The sequence below is a fragment of the Amblyomma americanum genome, chromosome 8, assembly GCF_052857255.1.
Source record: "Amblyomma americanum isolate KBUSLIRL-KWMA chromosome 8, ASM5285725v1, whole genome shotgun sequence".
Lineage (NCBI taxonomy): Eukaryota > Metazoa > Arthropoda > Arachnida > Ixodida > Ixodidae > Amblyomma > Amblyomma americanum.
In genome coordinates, this window is record NC_135504.1 from 112,850,244 (window position 1) to 112,876,291 (window position 26,048).

The 26,048-nt window shown below is 47.8% G+C and overlaps 1 long non-coding RNA gene and 1 pseudogene across 1 annotated transcript in view; both read right to left on the reverse strand.

Annotated features, from left to right (window-relative positions):
• Nucleotides 1–26,048, reverse strand: part of LOC144100642 (uncharacterized) — an 82,395-nt gene that overhangs the window by 45,182 nt on the left and 11,165 nt on the right. The gene's annotated exons all lie outside the window — the stretch shown is intronic.
• Nucleotides 25,917–26,045, reverse strand: LOC144102854 (U2 spliceosomal RNA; annotated as a pseudogene).

The window sequence follows — 26,048 nt, forward strand, 5'->3', positions numbered from 1 at the left end:
CATCCTTCCTTATCACCCTGACCCTTCCGAGACCACCTTACTCTCCGAAGCTCACCTGTATGCCGAAGAATGCCGGCAACTTGCCCGCTCTTTCACCACACAGCAACAATGGCATCAGAAGCACCGTCGGGATTCCCCGGACCCTCCAGCGTCATACCCATCTGGCGCCCTCGTTTGGCTCTGGGTGCCTTCCTCCACTCCCGGCCTCGCCACGAAACTACTGTCTCGTTTTCACGGACCTTACCGGGTTGTCCACCAAACTTCTCCGGTGACTTATATCGTTGAGCCGCTCGTTCCCTCTTCGGACCACCGTCGCCGGGGGCGCGAAACTGTGCACGTTGAGCGCCTCAAGCCTTACTGTGACCCGCCCATCCTCTCCTCTCCGTAAGTCGCCAGGATGGCTCCTTTTTCGGAGGGAGAGTAATTGTAATGGGACCGACAGGCGCAGCGCAGCGAAGAAGCGGACGAGTTCAAGCGGGACAACGAAGAAGCAGACGAAGTGCAGCTGGGTTTTTCGAACAACGCCTGTGAGTGTGCCCGTCGTGTCGCCGGACAACCAAGACCAACCGACCTGTGCTTCAAATAAACGCCTTGACACATTATCTATCAGCAGAAGATTGGAAACGCTCCACCACCCCTTTCGTTCAGGAACCGCTACACGAAGCACTTTATTCATAGAATTGGCCGCGCAGAGAGCCCACGGCGTGCGTGTGGCTCACCTATTATTGGATTCCCGAGTGCACGACAACCTCAGGTCGCAATTGAAGAGACTTGAGCGCTCTTGACAAAAGACCCTCAAGTCTACAAAAGCTCTTTGATTCGTGGCCGACATGTGAACTGCAAAAGCAAGCACTTCTGGCATTGATAGCATTCCTTGAAGAGACCGGTATCCTTGGGAAGTACTAGCTTAGTAGAATTGGAGTCAATGCTAACGCGCCTACCTCTCTGGGCGTGGGTGCTTCAATACCTTTGTTATTTGCGTTTGCTGTGTTTGCTGCAAACAAGCTTATTGTTTTTTTCTGTTTTTTGTGAGTGATTGCTTTAATAGTGCTGTTATTTAATTTTGCTGTGTGTCCTACAAATTAGCTTATTTCTTGTTCTTCTGTCGTTTTTATTCATACCTTTTATGTATATTGTAATGTGTACTGCTCTCTTAACATTCAAGGCGGTTTTGTTGGCTCATTGTTACTTTTCATGAAGCTTGTACTTTGTTTTATAAGTTGTGTACTGTTTGTGTTTGCTTTATACCATATTGAACTGTACATCGTCGGACCAAGTGGTTGCTAAGAATTACTGACAAGGAATGGCCGAGCCGCTATGCAGCACCAGCTTCTCCTTTACTATTCATGTAAATAAAAAAAAGGCGGGGCCACACTGTCACCGGCGAGACCGTACTCCGCCCTGCAGTAGTGAAAGTAGATCAAGCGCGAATACTCTCGCACAAAGAAAGCTACAATGCTCCTGTTCGTCGCTTTTCTGGCTTTTTTAGCTTAAACCTGCCATAGCTAACCGAAAAACTTTTAATAGGCCTTGAATCTCGCGTTACCGGCTTGCGAAATTTCTTTCCCGTTGTTAAATTTCTGCTAACCTAGAGACGTCCGTATTTTTGGGCACCGGCACTCACCAAATCTTCTCGTCATAAAGCATAGTATAATTTATGTATCGTAATCAACGATTGTTCTTTCAATATGAGCATAGCTCTGGCCGACGGGTTCAAAGCTGCAACTGTTTCTCGCCACCCTCTAGGGGTGTCAGTTACCAGCTCAAATATCTTGTCCCAATGAGCTGGGACTGCACTATACTCTAGCAAGGGCTACGCTCTCTAAGAGAAAACTTCGTTTAGATAAGCTCAGAAATTTGCACCTCAGCAGTATACTACTTTAAAATTAATGACTGTTGAATGGCCCTCAGATTACTGGGTTCCTTCGGTAATCAATGACAGCTGTGATCACAACCGGAATTTTGTATCTGACTGCCATAAAAAAGTTTTGGGCTCAATATTTATTGCGCCCTTCGTTTGTTCTGATAATTAGCTTTTAGTATATGTAACAAGAAAAGCTTTCACGATGAAGCATTTCCGCGTGGCTCAAGACATCAGCGCAATGTTCTATACTGCAGCTATGTGATATTGAGCTACAAGAAGAAACAGCGTATTATGCCATAAATTATTATCAGGCTTGCCTAGTTTTGGCGGTGGTAGTTCATTGGCAAGGTGTTAACGATTAAGTGCTGGTCTTCCAGTGGTTATGGCGCTCGGCTGGTGACCCGAAAGACGCGGCGGTCGAATTTCGATGGAAGCGAAATTGCAGAGGCCCGTGTACTGTGCGATGTCAGCGACCGTTGAAGAACCCCAGCTGGTCGAAATTTCTAGAGCCCCTCACTACGGCGTCCCTCATAGCTTGACTCGCTTTGGAACGTAAAGCCCCCATAAACCAAACCATAAATCAAACCAATTAAGTGCTTCCAATTTGACTTAGATCTGAACGAGAACCAAGTTTATCTTCTAGCGGCATCACACTATAAATGGACTTAGATCGGATGTTGGTTGGCGTGAGTTATATAAGAGATCCTCCGTTCCGGTAAAAGACAAGACTTCCAGGAAATGAGAACGTAGCAGCGAACAACAGATTTTCCGCTCATGGTATGAGTCTAGGAAATTTCAGGCATAGCGCGACACGAGCGGGCATGAGACAGGCCTTGTTGTAGGAGAATGAGAGAAGGTTTTCTCCATTGTTGATGCGTCCATCACAGTCATGACAGCCGATATGATAGCTCACGATATCAGAAATTAGGCACACGTGGCAGATCAGGGGAGGACTTGAAATCGGGGTTGGGGGAGAGATCAACCCTGTGACAGGTGTAAGTCTTGTGACAATTAAAAAGAATGAGAAACATATGGTGCAAATGGAAGCCTCCACATTAGCCGCTTCCAAGAGTGTGCCTTCGTCGCAGAGGCATTCATCGCGAGAAACATACTTTGCCACACAATTAATAAGATCCGCACATATGATGTTTTGTTTAACTTTTTTATTGACACCGCGAGCACACTGTTAAAACTGAATACATATATCCAGACTCTTACTGAAAATGTTTCGTGCATAGTTCCGAGAAACAACGCAAACCTTTGCTTCAGGTGAACACAACTCACAGTCGCGACATTTCACGAAGTGCACACTAAGTAGCATATCATGTCTACATATTTAAATGTACAAAACGCCACCACACATCAAATAATAATCCACATTGGTACACACGAGAACAACCTTTTTGAGTTCAGTGGGATATTACTGTTGGCAGTGCATACCATGATTTTGCGATAATGCATCTCTAATTTTAGTTGCCCGCTGTGCGGCTAAACAACTGTATCACAGAATTTGTGTCGGTTTTCACGTAAAGATTTTTACACGCGAATGGTAATATACATAAATTTTGTATATCAAGAGCTAATTTGGCCAGAAAAAGGAAGGGAACTGAGAGGCGCGTTATGACATACACATGAAGAAGGCAGCAGCCAGCGAAACCAATAGTATATTGTAATGTTTGCCATCTTTTCTTAATTTTTCGTATAAAGGAATAGCAAATTAGTCCTCTATGTATTTTATCTCCGAAAAATGATGCATTACAAACTAGAAAAAAGAACACCCAGATGACGTCGGTGGAATCCAATTAGAACCCAAGAGCTCGCAGATTGTGGGCTCAGATGCAAGAGGCGGCATGTGGTTGTTTAATCTGCTGTTAGTCAAGCTGTAGACCACTATCCAGCGCAACTCCAAGGCGAGCTAGTCTTTGCAATCCTGAAGACTCCTACGAGCAACTGAACACGCCCGCGGAACGAAATGCACTGCTCTTGCTGGACGCGCTGAATCCAACGCTTCAGCTCTTCGGTACCGAGCGGAATGGCTACTTCACCCTCATCGTTCTGAGTAGTCGGGATGCCTAACATTTTCATTCACATTATCAGCTGAAACGGGAAACACCCTTGTTTCACGACGGAATACCTACGCTGTGTTTCTCCTGAGTTAGGCAACAAACGACAGATGATGTGCGCACTGAGGCTGCAGTGTTCGACACCCATCCATGTGTGCAGACCACTGCTGCGCCAGATTGTGACTTCCAGCGCGCGTATTTGTTCTTGCTCTTCTTGCGCCTGACCGAATTTCTGCATTTTTCTTTCACTTTTACGTCTTCTCTTTCTGTAAGTGCAGGGTGGCGAAAGGGAATTCCATTCTGGTTAACTGCTCTACCTTTCATTTCCATCTCTCTTTAGCTACGTCCATGTTTATTTTTTCTTTTAAAAAGATTTCCTTGCTTACAGACTAGAAATGTCCTTAAATAGTTCTGTCCAGCAGGGTTTCAGGTATTGCCGGCATCACTGACTTAATGAAGGCAGTTCTAAAACTTGAAAAAACCTGTGAAGTCCGGTCCACAACTTAGACGTGGTGCTGCAAGGGTACATGAGTTCTTGAAAAAATGGAACAACCTACAGACTGCGCCAGCGCTGCGCATAGGTGATAGATGCGTACTACTCAAGCTAGGGTCCACCTTGAGCTGTATTTTGTGAAATTCGTCATGCTGAGATATAAGATACATCGTGCTTTGTTTTTCAAAATTAATTTTAATGTTTGTATGAGCATTATTTCCTGGCCGGAAAACAATGTAGGTGCTTTTCTTGTTTTGTGGCAATTTATTTTTTTCTGAGCAATTTGATAAGGACACTGGAATTAATTTTTTTTTTTGCAGAGCTGCTGTCAATAAAAGACTGAAGCCCTATGTATATTAATGGGATCGTGAGAATTTGGGACAGCGGCAATGTTGTTTATGTAACGGAGGAAAATAAATCATACAAATCTTTAATACTGTAAATATAGCATTTATGTTGTTAAAATATTCATTTGCGCTACCACATACCTGCCACTCAAACAGCTCAACAAAACCTGCAGCGGGACGCGGTGATTATCAGATCTAGATAACCTCCCCCCTCGTAGGCCATGACGTGACCAATGCCATTATTTTCGGATCCCCTGAAAACGTTAGTTGTGTAGCTTTGAGTTCCGTCGTTAATTTTCCTGAATTTTATTATAAATACTGTCTCATCAATTAAATTGCGCTTTTTAAACACTAATTTGTTATCCCTTAAAACCCATTTTGAATTAAAAACCGGCAGCAGTCGTTGCGTTCCACATAACGTATTCAAGTCTTGTTGATATTGCTGGTCGGATTTATATAGATATTTAATTGTAAAGGAAAGAAGTGATACCACTTCGTCTCCAGGTAGGAGTTACTGCCCCGAAAGACGCGGGTTCGATCCCGGTTGTAGCGGCCGCATTTCGATCGAGGCGAAATTCTAGAGGCCCGTGCAGTGGGCAATGTCCGTGCATTATAAATAACCCCAGGTGATTGAAATAATCTGGAACTATCCACAACGGCGTCCGTCATAGCATGAGTACCTTCAGGACGTTGACTCCTTTAAAATAAAACACAACAATACAAAGAGCATATTTCAGTTTCAGGCGAAATCTGCTCAAAGTGAGCAAAAAGTTTACAGTAAAGGTAAATTTACGGTAAATAAACGAGGTATATTTTCAATTCATTATTGGTTCATTTGCCCACTTCTGAAACAACAACTGCAGCGATAAGATTTCAGTTTAAGATGTGAAGTACCCTTAAGTATCTGTCTTCTCAGCATCATAGATCTTTGGTGCCTTTTGTTGTATTTAGTTTGAAACTAGTGATGATAACCGCCTGCCACCACAAAGCAGCTCCAAAAGAAACACCGCTAAATAAACAGCCAAAAACGAGCAGAAGGCCGCAAAGAACACGTTCAACTCGGCAGCTTCATTCAGTGCATAGGCACTTCTTTCATCGTATTCATCGTAATCACACTTACGGAAGTCTAGTTTTGAGTCTTCTATCAGCGAGGCTTCAAATATGCTCCGAAGAAACTAGCTGTATCCCCGCAAAAAGGGGTAATTCTTGCGGACGGGCGTCACAAACCAACTTCTGTTTAAACGCTCCCTCAACTGTACAAGACCACGTCCCCATCTGAGCACAAAGCACCTGGACCACATGAGCGCGAAGCATACATGCTTTTCCTGCTGAGCACAGGAGAAACAGTGTCTTACATCTGGAACTAGCAAATGATCATTTCCTCTTTTTTCTTGAAACGCTAAGCGAACCTTTGTGTAAAACTTGTTTGTGGTGATTCGCTCTAAAAGCATAATGTGTGCGAACGTGCCCCTCGTGATGCATGGGATCAGTCTTCGGTGGTCTAGCGCGTCCTACAGTTCTGGGATGGTGTCGATAACGTCAGGGAATGTCTCTAGACTAAGCCTTGAGACGAGCTCACCCCGGAAATAGTTTGAAAGGGGAGCATCGCCATCAGCCATACCGAGCGTCGGCTCCGTGGAATTGGGAACGAAGTTGCGTAAAAAGAGGCAAGATGCAGCATCAAAGCATCACCGACTGCGGTCGCTAGTCCTTCATTGGTTTCCTTCAGCGCAGCGACTACTGCCACTGCAGAGGCAGAAAACAATGCTGCTATAAGGAGAAATACCCCAAGCTTAGATTTCATCAGGATACCGAAGAAAGAGACCGGGTCAGGAGGGCTCCTTTTGACGTAGAACGTTTCCTGCGCGGTTAGGACTGCAGCAGTAAGCGCCGTTATGAGCTCTAACCTGTGGCTCCCAACGAGCATATATCCCGAAATATCGTAATAGCTTTTTAAAAGATTGTCCTCATGAATCTCCTGGTCGATGTACAAGGTTCGCAGCACAGTGACATTGTATGCGCCTAGAGCATTCAACAGGAATTCCGATTTCCAAAAGTGGGAACAGGGACCTGTGGCTTCCCGCTGAAGGCATCCGACTCGGATGACACTGTCCCTCAGTTGGCTGTGCTTTTCCGACCTGGCTTCGTTGGCTTGCGAAGGCTCGCTGCAGCCCCTCGAGTAGAGAGAGACGTAAGCATTCGCGCTTGGTCCCAGGGCTCCGTTCTCATGGATGACTTCTTTTTGCATTCCTACAGGCCGAAAGTAAAATTTCTCCTTTTCGATTGTGATACGAAACGATTAAATGTCTTCCTTGCCTCGGTGCTCTCGGTGATCACTAGCCAATCTACTAAGTATGTTGACTGCGGGAAACTCAGAGTTTGTTCAAGACATGCTGAGTCATTTTGGCCGAGACTTTGATACAGAACGTTTTTCTTGATGCTCATGCGCCTGTTCCCCTTCATATATCGAAGAAACGTATTGCTGGGCAGTCTCCATAGAGTAACAGGCCGTGGTAGATAGCTAAGCAACAAACGCTCTTCGGGGTCCCAGTGTCCTTCGCACGTTACCAGTGCTGCGTGGTCATGCCTCGAGATGTGGCTCTCAAGCGCACGTAGAATTTGCGCTCGTTTTTCGTCCTCTCCAAGGAATCCTTCAACTAAAGCTTGCCTTTGCATAAAGACTTTAAGCAATACATAAACAAATAATGTTGGAGCTTTTAGCTTCATTTTCACACTGCCACCGCGTAACTCAGAAAAGTTTTTCTTCTCAAGGGAACAGAACTTTGTACTGAAGTATATTCGCCCGTCGATCGAATTGTTAATTGGCAGTTATTGCGGGCAACATAATGTTAGGCAAAAATGATGCGGCTGTTTAAGTAATTATTTAGTGTTTATGGTGGTCAACATTGCGACATGTATTTGGTGTTTGTTATTAGCTGCTTTTGCCTCGCATAATACAGCAGCGTGTATAAGTCATCAACAATAAAATCTTTCACGCAAACGCCTCTGACGAACTCGTATTGTTGAGGTTAAAACGCGGGACTAATTTTCCGTTCTCAAAGCAATAAAGAGAAAATTTGTCAGTACCGATTATAGTGCTTTTAAAGTCACCCGGTGCATGTTTCAAACTATCAAAGCTATAGTCTTTTATCCCACGTTATGATACAACACCGATAAATGCTTTAACACTCATCGTTCCTAATAAGTTTTCTTATTCATTATCTTGCAGCCTTTGCAGACACTTTGGATGTTCTCTTGCCTTTCGTCTTGTGGCAAAAGGTATTTTCTGAAGAGTTCCGGCTCAAGGCGCCAGCGTCGACTCGTGTGGCGTAGTTCCAAGTTTCGTCTCGGAGAGAAATTTTTATAGGTACGCAGGTTTAGTGATGAATGTACTTTTGCTTAAAACAGGCTGCATTCCACCAGAAGCAAAATGTTCAGATGAGGTGCGCTGCTCGGACCCGTGCATTTGTTGACGTGCGTCCACACAACTTAAGCGCGATATGAAATGTCATTAAGAATGAATTTTCCGCGCTGGCTGTGCACAGACCGCCCCCAGTCCCATTACGCGTCCAAATCGACCCAGTATTGACCGTGCCCTGTCGACCTCTGGTCCATCAGTACCACGTGGAAGAAGGCACCTTTTGTGGTGCCACGTACATCAGCATGGAATATTCAAAGCAACGATTGAAACATTTGCTTGCTCCATTTCAGGCAAACAAAAACGTGTTCATAAATCGAGAAACAGGAGGCGTCTTCATTGACTCCAGCTAAGATGACAAAAAGCCTTTAGAAAATAAGTAATCGATGCGCGTTTACACAGACCTCCAAAGTTTCAAAAACATCCAGTATGCTTTGTCCCTTTCGCCAACCGCGAACATGGATACTCTTGATCAACAGAGTTAGGATCGGGCCTCGTCTGCTGCAGCAGATTTTGACTGTGGTATGACAAATAAGGAGGAAAGAAAATTTCAATGTGGAGAGCATAATCTCTATACAATTTTCAAATATACAAAGTGGAATTATTTTGCTGTTCTTTTCATCGTATCGCGTTCCTTCACATCGTGATCGAAGGAGTTAAACAGGTCAGTACAAATGTATATAGACTCTACTACGCCAACCATGTCTCTGGAGAATAATCAGAAGAGACCCATTTCTTTACATATCGATTACTACATTGCCTTTGTGCAGGGTGTTAGTGTGGATGGGATCAAAAGAGAAATTGTCCCTTTCTTTCTGTAGAGCTTATCATAAAAAGGTGTTGCCTGTGTCTTTTCCTAGTGAACACTTACTGACACCAGCTCAAGCAGGCGTTTGCACGCAGCTTCAGCGTTTATAAACATTGCACCTATTGTTACACCAAAAAAACACAAGCATAAAATTTCAGGCTTTTTCTCAGTTCCTTGGATAAATATTTCGCATAATATTTGTTTTACAAAATCTACATTCTGACGAGAACACTCGCATTACTTCGCAAGAAGTTTTCTTTGTTGAAATAAAGAAACAATCGAAGTTACTTATCCCTGCAAAGAGTTTGGAGCGAATCGTATTCCCGCATGTCAAGAAATATGTCTTTATGCATTTGATTTCTGCAACTAAATTTGTCCATATTGTTTCAAAAGGACACTATCCGTCGCCACAAGTGCGCATCAAAACACATTCATCGGGATGCATTGAATCTAGACCCTTAACCCATAAAACTTACTTCTAGGCCTGTTCAGCGCACGTTTACTAGTCCTGTTCTCGAACTATAAAGCTCTTGCCATACCTGCGACCGTTTTGTTTTGATTGGGAGATGTTCCAAGCTTCCTTTCCTACACTTCAAAACTCACATGTCTTGCCTCTTGTAAACATTTCTATCAAAACGTGTTCATTGGGTTTGAAGTAGTTAACTCTGGCATTATTCTCTGAATTGTGCCCTTTCTTTTTCCAAATCTATATTTCTGTCAAGAATAAAGCAACTTCCAAAGCAGGCCTCTCTCTAGCTAATTGGCATCTGCTGCGTTACTGAGAATAACGAGTTAGGGAGGACAGTGTAAAAATAACGCTGACAGTGGAAGGCTGTCGTTATTTATCTTCAAGATATGTTGTCTTCAAGAATCGCCCACACTGCTTTTACAGAATGCAAGCCTCTCTACGCTCTACACAAGAGCAACATTAGAGAGGCTTCGGTTATTTTTCCTGTTCATGAATGACAGCCCAAATGTTGATATGACGTGGCATCTTCTCGGAACAAATACCCTCGTCACATGAACGAAACATGCAGAACCGGTAACGGAATACAGGTTGCAGAATGACAGATTCAATTTTTGTTGTTTTTTTTCGTTTGTGAACCGAGAGTTGAATTCATTGCTGTTTTAAACGGTAAACCGTACGTGACCTGAAACAACTGGGTCGCCTTTGGCAAGGTACTCTGAAAAATCTTAACATTGCCACAATGCGAGATCCACCGTCCTCCTTTTGTAGCGAAAGCTACTTTGGCCACAAACTTGCGATTTCGCTGTGGCACTCCTGAGGATGCGGCGCATAGCCGTTGCCTAGCAACGGCTGCACCTAGAGGACGCCGCGCACTCGCCTTGCCATCTGGAATGACGTCACACCGCGCATCACGCCGCGGAGACGCGACTTTCCTTGCCCCTCCTGAGGGGCTTAACCGCTAGCCAACCTATTGTAATTTCGATCTCATGTGAACGCCGTCCTTGCATGGCCTCGAACTGTGGCCGGGACAATGTCATAAATGAAATAATTTAATTAAGCGCTAGTGAGTACACAAAATAAATCACGCTGATTGCAAATACTCCTCAACAACATACCTGTTCGTGATGCTTCATTCTCTATGCAAATAGACCATTAGAGCTCGAGAGGAAGACAAGCATTACGGGCTTAGCGCCTTTTCCGCTGTTTTTTTCCTGCCTAACACAAGGTTGATCGATATGCACAGGATATAGGTTCATGTCTTAGAGGGACAACTATCCCGCACATCAGACGTATCGCGGAGAGGATCGTAGTTGTGGGCTTGTTGATTTTCTAGCGACTGACCAACTGACGGTACTTTGTTAAGCTTTGTTTAAAGGAATTCAAACAAGCCGTGCCTAACTGCTTCAACTCCGGCTTGCAATAAGACGTTCCATTTAATTGGCTCGCCAGGATTCTCGAGCCAACTTCTTTTCTTCGCGCTCCAGGCGGCACTCTTTAAGATACTGCGAGCCCCGAGATGACGACTTCTAGCGGGTAAAGGCTCTGAACCAGCATAACAATGTGGCATTCCTTGTGTGTGTTGCGAGGTTCCGCGTTCCACGGCGCGGCGTAGACAGAGACCCGTGACAGCGGCATCATCAATTACCCAGCCATGCTCTTTGAGTGACGACCAGAACAACCGGACCCGCCGCCGCCCCGGGGAAACAGGCTTTATCCTCCCCAATTTCCGGGCACATTCCAGGACAAGGGAGCTGTCAGCGGGCCAGAGCGCACCGTACCACAGCCGACGCTATGCGCTACCGCGAAGACAACATTCTTTCCCTCCTTCCCCTTTCGACGTGGGCTATCGCCGGGAATGCACCCACAGCTTCCCGCCGTGCCTCGTGAACAAAAGCGCATTCCCAGAAGGGCCGTGACGGACACCTGTCATGGCGGACAGGCAGTACTCGCCAAGAATGTGGAAAGACAGGCGCTAGTGAATTAGCTCCGAAGAGAGAGCCTGTGTATACTCTCACTTGAGAGAGCGTGGTGGCGTTTTTGTTGTTTATTTAGTTTGTATTGTTAACAGACTCTGGGGTCGAGGCTAAGCCCAACCCAAGGGGTGGTCCCCATCTCGCATGTTATTTTGGATTGGAGAATTGATGCTTTGGGCGGGCCACTGGAAATGACCGCCCTTAGTCCTTTGTTAATCAAGTGCTTAAAAGCACATGTAAACGGATGCAGTCCAGTCTGAGCTGGGGCTCCATGCTTAGCATGTAATGTGATGCTACTTAGGCACTAACCTGCCCGGTCGATGAGTAAAGTAGTGCAAAGTTTGTTCTTTTGTAAATTCAGTTCTGCTTTTTCCAGTTTAACTCTCTATGTATGTATCTTGTAAAATTATGCTCTGCTGTCATCATCTACAAGCTCGCCTCCTGTTCATCTTCCAAGCCGAACGACACTAGAGGAAGGGTTTGTGAACCATCCTCGAAGAAACGGACGACTATTGAAATTCTACTGCAACGACGCTCAGGACGACATCGTTCGCCAAGAGGGCCTTCAGCGCCGAAGCCCGACGGCGTGCAGCTTCTGCCAGCAACCGCTCGAGCCCAACTCCGGAGCCACTCCATCGCCCCCATGAAGTCGTCGGCACGTAAGCTCGGACGCCCCAGCCTCTGATGTATAATCTTAATCATGTGTAATTATTGAATATACCTGTTTGTTTAAACTGAGCCATACGGTGTCTCTTTGCCTCTCCGTCCCGTGTGGACCTGCGCATTATGGGGGTCATCACACTGGTGTCAGAAGTGGGGTCTCAAAAGCAAATGTCCTCTGAATGCTGTGACATTCATGACTTCAAAATTGTAATCAAAAGGGAATCACGGGACTGATTGTGAAACTTTTACCCCCATTTGAGAGGCTTGAGGCACTGGAGGGCTTGAAAAAAAAAATGACTGTATCTGAGGGAGCTCCCACTCCACAGCCGTCGCTCGGAGCAAGCATGCTGGCATTAGGAAGCGTCATTCCGACGTTTACGGGAGATAAGACAGGGGTTCCAATCTGCGATTTCTTTTCCATGCTAGAAGAGATTGGGAAAATGGGGGGATGGTCCGATGCTCAAATGCTGGGAATGGCGAGGTGTAAGATGGCAGGAGCTGCTCATGATTTTGCCTGGCGAGACGAAAAAGTAAAATCCACAAAATCATTTGCGGAATTTAAGAAGCTCGCGTTTGAGCATTTCGACACTGAACCACGTCACGTGCGGGTACAGAGGTTCCGTGACGCCGGACAGATGGTAGGGGAGGACGTGCGAACATTTGCGTCGCGGCTTCACCGCCTAGCACGCGATACGTTAAGCAGGGAGGAAGAAGGAGACCAGCTAAGGAAGAAATACGCGGAGGATATACTTAAAGAGGAAATGACCGCTTTGTTCGTGGCTGGTCTGCAAGACCCCGTGCGCCGGTTCGTGCTCTCGCGCAAGCCGAGCAATTTCGACCAAGCCGTGGAGGCCGCATTGGATGAGGAACGAAATGAGGCGTTAACGACAGCCGCAGCGAGAGTACGCGTCATAGAGAGAGCGGTGCTCAACCCTGAGGTTGCTCTCTTGACAGAGCGGTTAGATCGCTTGGAACAGCTGCTAACTCAGCAGGTAGAACGCCAGGTTGAAGCGCGCGCTCAACAGCGCCCATTCGCTGGAAACCGGAGACCGCCACAAAACTACAGGCGCGGTATGCGAGATTTTGAAGAAATCGTATGCTTCGCTTGCCAGGGTCGCGGACACATCGCCAGGTTCTGCCAAAACGTGCGCCGTGGGGAGCCACAAAGAGAAGCAGGCGAGACACGCCCTAAGCAAGCCGACAGCGGGGCTCCAGATACCGAGACAAAAAACTAGTTAGTCCTCCCCAGCCTGAGGAGCGTGGGGAGGGAGCAGTAGATGATGAGGTGGTGGTAGTTTGTGTGGCCGACGAGGCATGCCCTGTTGTGCGTTGCAAGTTAAATGGTTGTTGTATGGAATTGTTGATAGATACGGGGTCAAAGGTGACATTGCTTAAGGAGAGCTGTTTTAACACGCTTCGAAGGAAGGGGGACCGCGAGGTGTTGGAAGCGTCTGGTGGTATGGCAACCAAATTTGTAGGCATAACGGGGGATCCTCTTGGCATAAGTGGACTCTACCGGTTACACTTCTCTCTCGGCGGAATTGCATTGGAGCACCCCTGCTACGTATGCCCGGACACGGTGTCTCTGCCAAACGGAGTGTCAGGTATATTAGGGCAGGATTTTTTGAGAAAAGGGAAGGTAGTAGTCTCATTCTCTGAGGAAGAGGTTAATGCGGGCGGCTCAAAAGTTCCGTTTTTGAACAGGAGAGGGGCTGAGATTCGCATTACCGATATTGACACCCGTCAAACAGTGGGATCATTGGAGAAGGTATATTCGCGGGTTGCCGTCCGGCTGGTCGAGGAGGCGGTCGTCCTTCCTTGGTCGGAGCACATTTTGTACGCGTTTGTGCCTTCAGATGTAGAGAGCGGCGCCGTGGGAGTGCTTGAGCCGGTCGACTCTCTCAGCAATGGCCTGAAGGCAGCCGCGTGCCTCGTGACAGTTAATGACGCCCACAGAGTGCCCCTACGGGTGGTTAACTGTAGCCAGCAACCACTGAGCCTTCCCAAGAACAAAACATTGGCTTTCTTCACCTCTGCGATAGAGCAACGTGAGCCCACCGATACGGTACTCGCAACTGTAGAGCATGCTAGTCCTTCGGCTGCTCCAAAGGTGTCGTTCGATCTTTCTCACGTAAAATCCAGGGAGAGGGAGGCTCTCGCTGGTTTGCTGAACGACTACTCGGAGGTATTCGCCGCGTCCAACCTGGATTTGGGCTGCTGTGGCGTTATAAAGCACAGGATAGAAACCGGCACTTCATCGCCCGTTTACCAGCGTGCGTACAGGATTCCTTACTCCCAACGTGAGGAGATGGAGCGGCAGGTGCAGGACCTGCTTAATCGCGGCATTGTCGAACACTCAAAGTCACCCTGGGGAGCACCAGCACTATTGGTGGAAAAGCCAGATGGCTCGTATCGATTGGTAGTGGACTACCGCAAACTAAATGCCGTAACTCGCATCGATCCATACCCCATCCCCAATATACAGGAGACGCTTTCTCAGCTGGGCTCTGCCAGGTACTTCACGGTAGTGGACATGGCGGCGGGATTCTGGCAGATAGCAATGGATCCGGCAGATGCCGAGAAAACGGCATTCAACACGCCCTCAGGGCACTATGAATGGAAAAGAATGCCGATGGGTCTGGCCAACAGCCCTGCTGTCTGGCAGAGAACCGCTGATGTTATCCTGGCAGGTCTTCTGGGGAGGCTGTGCTTCGTGTATATGGATGACATTATCATATACAGTGACAGTTTTGAGAACCATTTGCGCGATATTGAGCAGGTTTTGGTGCGACTAAGAGGAGCGGGTCTCAAGCTGAAGCCCTCTAAGTGCCAATTCCTCAAAAACGAGGTGAAATACCTCGGGCACGTTGTTTCAGCTGACGGCGTGCGACCGGACCCTGAGAAACTAAGGTGTGTCTCGGATTTTCCATCCCCGACTAGCGTCCGCCAGGTCCGGCAGTTTCTCGGCCTGATCGGTTACTACCGAAGGCACATAGAGGAGTTCGCCAAGCTCGCTAAGCCGCTCACCGCCTTAACAGCCAAAAATGTCGCCTTTCGCTGGGACGAAAACGCGGAGAATGCTTTTGGGGCCCTGAAAAGGAAGCTAATGAGTGCACCGCTGTTGCGCCACCCGGATTTTAGTTTGCCCTTGGTTATGGCCACAGATGCGTCAAAGTTCGCAGTTGGTGCCGTGCTATCTCAGGTTATCGAGGGCAAAGAACATCCCGTTGCTTTTGCTAGCCGACAGCTGAGCCCCACAGAGCAAAAGTACGGAGCTACGGAAAGGGAGTGCCTCGCCGTTGTCTGGGCAGTAAAGCACTTCAGATGCTACCTTTACGGCCGCAAATTCAAGCTAGTCACAGACTGCCATCCTCTGAAATGGGTGATGAGTGTCAGGGACCCTAGCTCGCGACTCGCTAGATGGAATCTACACCTGCAGGAATACTGCTTTGAAGTTGAGCACAAGTCAGGAAAGACACATCTGAATGCTGATGCACTCAGCCGCACAGCTGCCGTGGCAGCTATAGATGAGTTTGTCCCCGTAGTCGACCCCGCCGAATTACGCACAGAGCAGTGCAAAGATCCTGACCTGAAGCGAATAATCGAAAGCTTAGAGGGCGCACCGTCTCACCCCGAACAGCTAGGTTATTTCATTGACAAAGACGGCACCCTGTGTCGGCGCACGAGGCCAACCAGGAAAGGGAGATTAGAGAAAACCGCTTGGGAGAGAGTCGTCATACCTCGGTCGTGGACAGAAAGAGTTCTTCGCGCGTTTCACGATGCGCCATGCGCCGGTCATTTTGGCGTAGCGAAGACACGCAGGCGTGTGGAGCGTTTGTACTTTTGGAGTGGCATGCGACAGGATGTTAGAGACTACTGTGCGAAGTGTCATTCCTGTCTCGAAAGAAAAACACCCAAGGGACGAAGACCAGCTCCAATTCAGCCGTTCTCTGAGGTTTCGGCTCCCTTCGAGCGGACAGGTATGGACATAATGGGCCCATTGCCCACGACCACTTCCGGAAACAAGTACATTTTAGTATTTGTCGATCACCTTTCAAAATACGCGGAAGCGGTAGCACTCCCAGATCAGAAGGCAGACACGGTTGCAAGAGCATTTGTCGAACAGATCGTGCTCCGACATGGACCCCCGAGGCAACTCTTGACAGATCGGGGAACGAACTTCGTGTCGCAGCTAATGAGGAGAGTTTGCGAGCTGCTTAAGATCGCTAAGAAGCAGACAACACCGTACCATCCGGCTTGCAACGGCGCGGTGGAGCGACTGAACCAAACCGTGGCCGGGTTCCTGTCGCATTTTGTTTCGCGCGACCAGCGGGACTGGGATTTGTGGCTCCCGTATGCAATGTTTGCCTACAATTCCGCAGCACACGAGAGCACGGGCGAATCGCCATTCTTTCTTCTCTACGGCCGAGACCCGGACCAGCCTAGTGAAGTGCCAGAGGGCCCCCGTCGTGTCCCATACGCTTCACTGGACGACTATAAGGTGGAGCTAGAATCGCGCTTGCAAGTGGCGAGGGACATCGCAAAGGAGGCCTTAAAGAAAGCGGCGAAGCGCAGGAAGGAGGTGCACGATCGCAGTGCTAGAGACGCGCCGTTTAATGTGGGGGACAGCGTGTACATTGAAAACTGCCAAAGGCAGATTGGGCTAGCTCGTAAGTTCCAGACGAAGTGGAGAGGACCGTGCGAGGTTGTCGAGAAGCTTTCTCCGGTAAACTTCAGAGTCCGAGACGTGAACCGGCGCTTGATAAGGATACACGCAAATCGCCTCAAGTCGGCACCGGTTCAGTATTCACGAAATGAGGAAAGGGAAAGCGCGGATTTTAATGGGGCCAGAAGTGAAGCGGAGCGCGCAGATAGTTCGCAAGAAACGCCCTCTCCTGCATTTGTTCGGCAGGCGCCAGAGGTGACGGCCAGAATGCCACCGGATTTACTTCATGCATTGCTAGAAGAAGAAGCGCGCGAGGTTGCCGCGCAGATAACGCCAGGAGAGGCTCCTGCCACGAGCCCTCGCGAGTCCCAAAGCAGACAAAGGGGCACAGACTTACTTAGTATGACTCATGAAGGCCGATATCCGCTGCGAAATCGGAAAGCTAAGTCGGACTAATGGCGTAAACAGAGCGGAGTTTTGAACTGGTTAGAATTGTGTAATGCCACAGCTCATAACATTGCTATGTGCTTATGTGTTAAGTTATCGGAGTTGGTAGTTAAACCTTTCTGTCATTAAGTAACACCTTCACAGGAGAGCATGCGGAGCGCATGCAGAACCTGCCCTACTTCCTTTCGTTATCTATATTTTTGTCTGTGCCGGGATCGTGCTAGAAGTGGGAGCTCCTCTGTAACTGTGGTAAATTTATTTCGTCCAGTTTGGACTAGAAAGGAGAGGCTTGGGTGCTGAGTTTCATGTTTATCTGTAAAAGAAGATCAGTGCTGCCCCTGGAGACGCCAGTTATGACAGCGGAGGCATTGGTGTTGTGCAGTGGTGTTGAGTGCAGCGAAAAGTGTTTTGTCGGACGCACTGTGCGAGGCGATTCAGAAAGACAAGGGGAGCTGCAGGGACTCAAATGTTCGGAGAACATTCTTCTGGAGGGTGAGCGAGTGTGGCATTCCTTGTGTGTGTTGCGAGGTTCCGCGTTCCACGGCGCGGCGTAGACAGAGACCCGTGACAGCGGCATCATCAATTACCCAGCCATGCTCTTTGAGTGACGACCAGAACAACCGGACCCGCCGCCGCCCCGGGGAAACAGGCTTTATCCTCCCCAATTTCCGGGCACATTCCAGGACAAGGGAGCTGTCAGCGGGCCAGAGCGCGCCGTACCACAGCCGACGCTATGCGCTACCGCGAAGACAACATTCTTTCCCTCCTTCCCCTTTCGACGTGGGCTATTGCCGGGAAGGCACCCACAGCTTCCCGCCGTGCCTCGTGAACAAAAGCGCATTCCCAGAAGGGCCGTGACGGACCCCTGTCATGGCGGACAGGCAGTACTCGCCAAGAATGTGGAAAGATAGGCGCTAGTGAATTAGCTCCGAAGAGAGAGCCTGTGTATACTCTCACTTGAGAGAGAGTGGTGGCGTTTTTGTTGTTTATTTAGTTTGTATTGTTAACAGACTCTGGGGTCGAGGCTAAGCCCAACCCAAGGGGTGGTCCCCATCTCGCATGTTATTTTGGATTGGAGAATTGATGCTTTGGGCGGGCCACTGGAAATGACCGCCCTTAGTCCTTTGTTAATCAAGTGCTTAAAAGCACATGTAAACGGATGCAGTCCAGTCTGAGCTGGGGCTCCATGCTTAGCATGTAATGTGATGCTACTTAGGCACTAACCTGCCCGGTCGATGAGTAAAGTAGTGCAAAGTTTGTTCTTTTGTAAATTCAGTTCTGCTTTTTCCAGTTTAACTCTCTATGTATGTATGTTGTAAAATTATGCTCTGCTGTCATCATCTACAAGCTCGCCTCCTGTTCATCTTCCAAGCCGAACGACACTAGAGGAAGGGTTTGTGAACCATCCTCGAAGAAACGGACGACTATTGAAATTCTACTGCAACGACGCTCAGGACGACATCGTTCGCCAAGAGGGCCTTCAGCGCCGAAGCCCGACGGCGTGCAGCTTCTGCCCACAACCGCTCGAGCCCAACTCCGGAGCCACTGCATCGCCCCCATGAAGTCGTCGGCACGTAAGCTCGGACGCCCCAGCCTCTGATGTATAATCTTAATCATGTGTAATTATTGAATATACCTGTTTGTTTAAACTGAGCCATACGGTGTCTCTTTTCCTCTCCGTCCCGTGTGGACCTGCGCATTATGGGGGTCATCACAACAAGTTTTGATAATTGCAGTAGGCTTTATCTTACATGTACGTACTATTCAAGACGTGCTTTTGATGGGCGCCGCTATAACGCAGTGCGCCAAAACAGTTTTCGTGCGTTATTTTCGTGAGCAGTAACTCTATCTCTCGTATGGAGGTAGTGAGCGTTGAGAACATTGCGCTCTTGTTAACTACGCAGGATACGAGATAAACATGGTGCCACCAATTACAAACTTGAGCCCTGACCCGTCGCCTGTCAAACCACGTATTTAGAAGCTCCGTTTTTTTCGGCTCATCGCAACTTTCTGGCGTCGACAGGTGGCGATATCCTAGCCAGAAATTGATCCAAGTAAACGTGCATGGACACTAATATTGGATTAGATTGTGATTCGCCTTCAATTATTAAAGTACCTGGCTGCTGCACATCAAGATACACTTTCTCCAGTCATTTCCATTGACACATCGTGACGATTCTTATTAGTCGTTCCCAAAACCTTCCCCACCAGGGAGTTCTCTCAGATACACTTCCATGTTGTGCTATTACTCGCGCAGTAGTCTTGCACAAGTCGCTTTTTAATGGAACTGTGAAGGGCTGCTTAGTCCCGAGCTACCCTCCTAAAGGTCGCAGCTTTCTCGCAATATTCAACTCGCGGGGGTTCCATGTCTAGCATGTAATCTACTGACTGTCATGAGAAAAGACTCAGCGGTAAGATCGAGAACAAGTTGAAGACGGAAGGTTCTCACTGCGGCAGAAGTCAGAAACTCGATGTACACTTTTCCCGCGCAACTCCCTTTAGCGAAAGTTGTTTCAGTAATGTCCACACCTGTAATCAGAAAAGGACGAGCGATTATGAGAATAGTTTTTATAGCGTGAGCGAACCTGTGGCAAAGAGTGCCATGGCACAAGGTTTTTTTCTTGCACTCCAGGTGGGATGAAAGACCCATTTCCCAAGCATTTCACCCTAAATAAGCCGAGCGCCAGACAAAAGCAAAGGACGAGTGTTCTGAATTCTGTCACTTTGAAGGGAAGCTCTTAGGTGGCGGCTTTCAGCCGGATCCACAATATGTCATGCATTTTGCCATGACGCACTGATACATTGGCGGGCTCCCATCAACCAAAACGTTCGTCATTCAGTGAGCCTGTCGGTGACCCCTCAGTGGCAAACATTGCTGTGGGCGTGCAGCACCACAAGGCTCGTCGAGAGGTGGCCTTCAGGTAGCAAGAAAGGCGCTTTCTCGCCGCACGTCGCCACAACATTCTGAAACCAAGTCCGTATCCAAACCCAACCGTCACCATAGATGAAAAAGTGGAGGTCTCGTATTTGAAGGCGAATGCATTTCTTGACTCATGACTGGCGTCACACGAAGCTGTGGACAGGCGCTGCGGACGGAAATTCTGGACAGGACCTGTGGACAGAGCGTACCTGACCGAACTGAATAAAAATAAAGAAAAGTAAACGCTGGCGCAGGAGAGAAGCCAACCTGTGCCTCCAGTTTGCGAGACGGAAAGCTGCCACACCGCCATGACGGTTCATTTTTACTGTTATTATTGCATGTAAATAGCGGCGAAAATTACAATCTGAGCATGCTTATGCCACAAAACACCAAGCTGTGTAATGACAGCTCACCATACCCCTCACGCCCCCACCTTCCCAAACATCAAAAGTCTAGAAGGCACACACATGCATCTAGATAGGAAAGCCAGCTAGGCGGTTTTATATGAAAGCTAGGAGAGCGGCTCTAGGAAAGCCACCAAGGCAGCATATGCTCCCCGCACCAAAGCCCACTGCTCACGAAACAAAGATTTCGACGACCGCGGAGATTCGGCGCGGCGGTCCAAAATACGGCTCTTCCAGAGACTAAATACCCCGAGATTTTCTGCACGGGGAAAAAGGGAATACTATAAGGAGTGATTTCTTTCATAAGTCCTTCTAAGGCCTCCGTAAGTGTTCACTGTTATATGTCCCAGAAGAACATAGCATCACTGCGTAAAATAAAACAATCGTTAATGGTCTCTGGCGCATTCCATAGGAGACAATTCACTGTACAAGGCACAAACATCTCCTTTGCATGAAGCAATGCCTTCACAGGCAGCGTCGATGTGTGCAGTTTAAACTTTTTTGCAGCAGAAGATATCCTGTACGTGGCACAAACATCTCTTTTGCGTGAAGCCATGCCTTGACAGGTAGCGTTGATGTGTGCAGTTTAAAGAAAGTTTTTGCAGAAGAATATGTCCGCATTCGCCTTACACGTTTTAAAACACTGGTGTCAAGGAACTCCAGAAAAGATTGCCGAACTAACAGTAGTACAAACAAATACTCTGTAAGTCCCTCAGCATAAAACGTGATACTAATGAAAAGCGCACAATGTGGAAGTTCAAGATTTCAGCAACTTCCTTAAGCAATCCTCATAAAGGCCCCTCACGAGTGGGACCAGTCGTTGCAAATAGGAAAGGCAAATGAGCACTAAGAACTCTAACAGCACCGATGCTACAAATGGTAATTTGCCGGGTTGAAAAAGAAAAAAACGCGGTACAATCTGATGCACGAATAACAGAACAAGGCCTATTCCACCAGACTCAACAGAAAAAAATAGGATGTCACGACGCATAGTTCCCATTAGTAAGCGCCATGCGAAGGTAGCGAATATTCTGTGCATCACCCGCATTTGGTTCCTCGCACAGTAGAGAACCTTCAGTGCATAGGAATGTTTTGCAAATAAAAAAAATGCAGACTTGAGCCCGAGCAAACACTGCAGTTCCCTACCCATCCAAGCCTGGGTTTGTTGCCTCATGGAGATTATCTGTGAATCCCACCAGGCTCCACTGTTGCAAATTTGTTGCAGAGGAATCCCCGGGGACTGAAGGGCGCCGCAGTCCCAGCTTAAGACACCAAAATGACTTAGCCAAGCACCTCAATGAACTAAACCGAATGCCTTGGATTAATCTAATTTAAGAGCCGCGCCTGATCATTCACAAAACCGTTCAGTCAAATGTAATGCTTCAAGTACACTCTTTTTGTCACAACGAAAGAGGGCGACATCACCAACATAAGCTAAATTCTTAATTTCACATTACCCCGAATAATTGCGTCGTTCATAATAGTGAGGCAAAGAGGTTCAAAGTATACGCCAAACAACCAAGGCGATAACGAACAGCCTTGGCAAACAGATAACTTCAGTGGTAAATGTTTGGTTAGTTTTTAGTTAAAATTATCCTTAGATATTACTCCTTAAAGGACGGTCTTATGCCCCTGAATTGAACATCTCCGATATTTGCATGCTCTAAGACCGTAAAAAAAAAATCGTAATGAATTTTATCACATCACTTGGCAAAGCAAATCTTGATAAGTGCTACTTGGCGGGTCTCATGTGTGTAATACTGAACGGGCAACATGAATATGGGTTTGGATGCTGCGGCCTCTGATATCGCAGACCTGCTGTGAGTCTATTAAGTAGCCATATCTAGAGACGATTACAAAGAACCTTGCAAAGAGTTTGTAATCAGCATTACAGAGGGAAATTGAACGACATCCTTCTGCTGTTTTCAACCAATTTGTGTCTGTGCTTTTTGGAATTAGTACAGTATGCCCGGAATTGAAAGTGAGGGTAAAAATCTCACGTCATAAGAAATCTGAAAAACCTCCATCAGAACAGGCAGAAGGAAAGTGAAAAATGTTTTATAGAACTCTTTAGTAATACCGTAGTGCCCAGAAATTTCAGAGCTATCAGGTCAGAAACGGCAGATTTAATTTTGTCCAAAGGAATAGGTGCTGATCGCTGCTAATCTGCAAGTCGAGTAAATGCGCTCAATAAGCGACTGTAATCTGATCTCTCACTTTTGCCAGCACCGCCCCCAAACAGCTTCCGAGAATAATCAAAGAGAGCATGAATAATACCAGGAGCATCGCTGCATGTGCAACCTCCATAGTGAATTTCCAATATTTCTTTAGCAACAGCAGTCTGCCTTTCATCACTAGGGGCCCGACGAGATGGCTGGTCATCCAGAAACCTACGGGACTTAGACCTTATCAAGGCGCCCTTCTATCTTTCAAACTCAAACTGATGAGAATGCTTTTATGGCAGGGATATCTTCTACATAGTCACCTGGGTTAATCCTGTATAACGCTTGCAGCTCAAGCAATGTACCCCTGAGCTCAAGAAGCTAATGCCTTCACAAAAACGGGATTCTTGGTGAGGCTTCAATAGCCAGCTTTTTGTTTCTTGTTTAAATAAGTGCAATTTCTGCAAAACTAAGAGATCACCGCAGGGCCATGTGTCCTTCAAGCAAGTAGATACAGCGCGTTGGAAGATTTCATCTAACCGCAGAGAGCTATTCAACATCCCCCGCTTCCGTCGAGGATGGAGTATGCGCCGACTGTACCGCCCTATCTAAAAAGACACCATGCAGTGATCACTGATGAATATGAGCCGCACCCAATAACTAAAAGCGTTCGCTAACATGCCTGCTGAAACGTAAATCCTGTCAAGCCGACCACTAGAGGAGCACTGAAGATGAGCAAAATGAATATTATCGCTCTTATCTTGTCCATCATCCACAAGGTTGTACTCGCATGCCAAAAATGTAAGTAAAGCACACTAAGGTCACAAGGCTTACTTTACACTGCTCGGTTTTCATTCCTAAAGACACGATTTAAATCACTCTACAGTAAAATTTTGCGGGCTGTGCCTGAATTCCTAAGTAATTACAGAAAAAATCCTTCTATCGCGCAGCTCTTCAGGGGCGTAAAAACAAATAATTCGCTAGGGTACACACGAAATTGTGAGTTCACAGCATATAAATCGCCCATCATCATCTATGCAATACGACACGGCAGTAATTCACAGTGAGTTGGCCAGAAATAGCATGCACCCTCCTGATAAGGCTCTCAAGTGACTAAAGATAACATTGAATGCTGATATAAGGCTCGAGAGTAGCTTTAGTCTCTTATCAGAGGGCAGGTTGGTTTCCTGGATGACTGCTACGCTCACAACCATTTCCTTTAAAAGATGACGTAACATATGTTGCCTTCGGCGGTTACGCAAACCAATAACGTTAAGGGTAGCGGGATCTGAAATTCTGCGACACTCCCCAGTTTTGGTGCTTGTCGTATTCAACTCCATTCCCTGTACTGGGGTGGCCCGCCTGCAAATCGGCAACCAGTAGGGCAGATATTGCCCTTCGTTTTGAGGTTACCCTTCCTAATGCCACCCCACCGGGTGTCTTCTGCTCATCGCCACCTGAACACACCTCCTCACTGTAGGAGGCTTCAAAGGCGCGCTGCTGTCTATTGTATCTACCGAGACAGCCACGGTTTCGGCCCATGAAGCCCAGTAGACCACGTCGCTCGCAACTACGCTGACAGCCGACGAAGCACCAAACACACTAGAGGCTGACACTAGAATCGGCACACTGTGTCACCCAGGCGACGAAGGGGCATCACCGGCGAATCAGGCATGCCGCATATTCACTGGCTGTAGCGCCTCCACTGACTCTAAAGAAGGGTGTCCTGCTGTCGTGATGTCTGGGTGACAGATGGCTCCTGAGCAGTAAGCGCAGGACTCCAAGTAGCAGGCCCAGGCAGACCTGGGTCCGGTGGCTTTGGGTCTGGAGGCGGGGATCCCAGTTGGTTCGTACTTGCAAGCTGTCGCTTGCTGCTATTTTGTGCACAAACCCTCGGTCCCCCTTCTGTTGGGAGCTCACGACTCAGTTCACCGGACGCGTCCACAACATCCGACACATTCTTAATCACTTTTGACACCACCTCATTCTCATGTGTCCAGTTACCCTGGTGTAACCTGTCGCCATAGTTCATGACAGAGTTCTCTACGGTGTCCCCAAAGCGTCGAAATTGAGTACACTGATGCGTACGACACTGACGCCGTACATGGCCCACCCGGCTCCGGATAATTTCGACCGCCTGGGGTTCTTTAACGTGCACTGACATCGCACAGTACACGGGCCTCACCATCGAAATTCAACCGCCGCGACCGGGATCGAACTCGCGTCTTTCTGGTGAGCAACCGAACGCCATAACCGTTACTGAGCCACGGCGGCGGCTTTAAAATAAAAGTGCGAAAGGCGTGAAAGTCCGAGGCACCTCTGAGGCCACTCGATCGTTGCCCTACCAAAGAGAAGGCGACGACCGCGCAGACACCGTACGATGTCATCACCGCGAAAAAGAAGAATGAGTAGCCGCCGCGGTGTCTCCCTGGTTAGTGCGCTCGGCTACTGAACCGGAGTACCCGGGCTCGAACCCGACCGCGGCGGCCGCATTTCGTTGGAGGCGAAACGCAAAAGGCACTCGTGTGCTATGCGATGTCAGTGCACGTTAAAGATCCCCAGGCGGTCGAAATTGTTTCGGAGCCCTACACTACGGCACCTCTTTCTCTCTTTCACTGCAACCTTTCCCTAACAGCGCTGTTCAGGTGTTCGCCGAGATGTGACAGATACTGCGCTATTTCATTTCCCCAACAATCAGTTTAAAATTGACAATCTCGAGCCTATTCTGCTGCAAACGTCTTCGTGAACATGACACACGACAGTGTGTGATAATCCGGGCTGGCAACATTTCCGCTGCCTCAGATCAGGTGCTTCAGTATCGATGGCAGATGCCGGGGTTAGCAAAAATCATTTCCTTCCTTTTTATTACTGTTTTAATAAAACCATTTTCTACTACTACATTTCCCGGCCACGAGTCAAGGACAACACGCCAGTCGAGGTCATACCACGCGCTGACTGACTGACTGACTGACTGACTGACTGACTGACTGACTGACTGACTGACTGACTGACTGACTGACTGACTGACTGACTGACTGACTGACTGACTGACTGACTGACTGACTGACTGACTGATGTTGCTGAGAGGAGGAAGGAAAAGGAAAGTGCACGGGCCTGCCTACTGGCTCAAGCCGAGCCATGCTCGATGCCGCGTGCTGAAAGTAGGAGGGGTAAAGGATAGGAGAGCAAGGAGTGAAAGAAAAGACGCGCCGCGCTAATATGCCCCGGGCCAATCCCGGAGGCAGTGCAATACCGGGCCGACCCGTGCCAGAGTGCTTCAAGCCAAACACTCCGCCATATTTCAAAAATAAGTTTAAAATCTTATGTCCTAAGACCCGCTGCAGATATCAA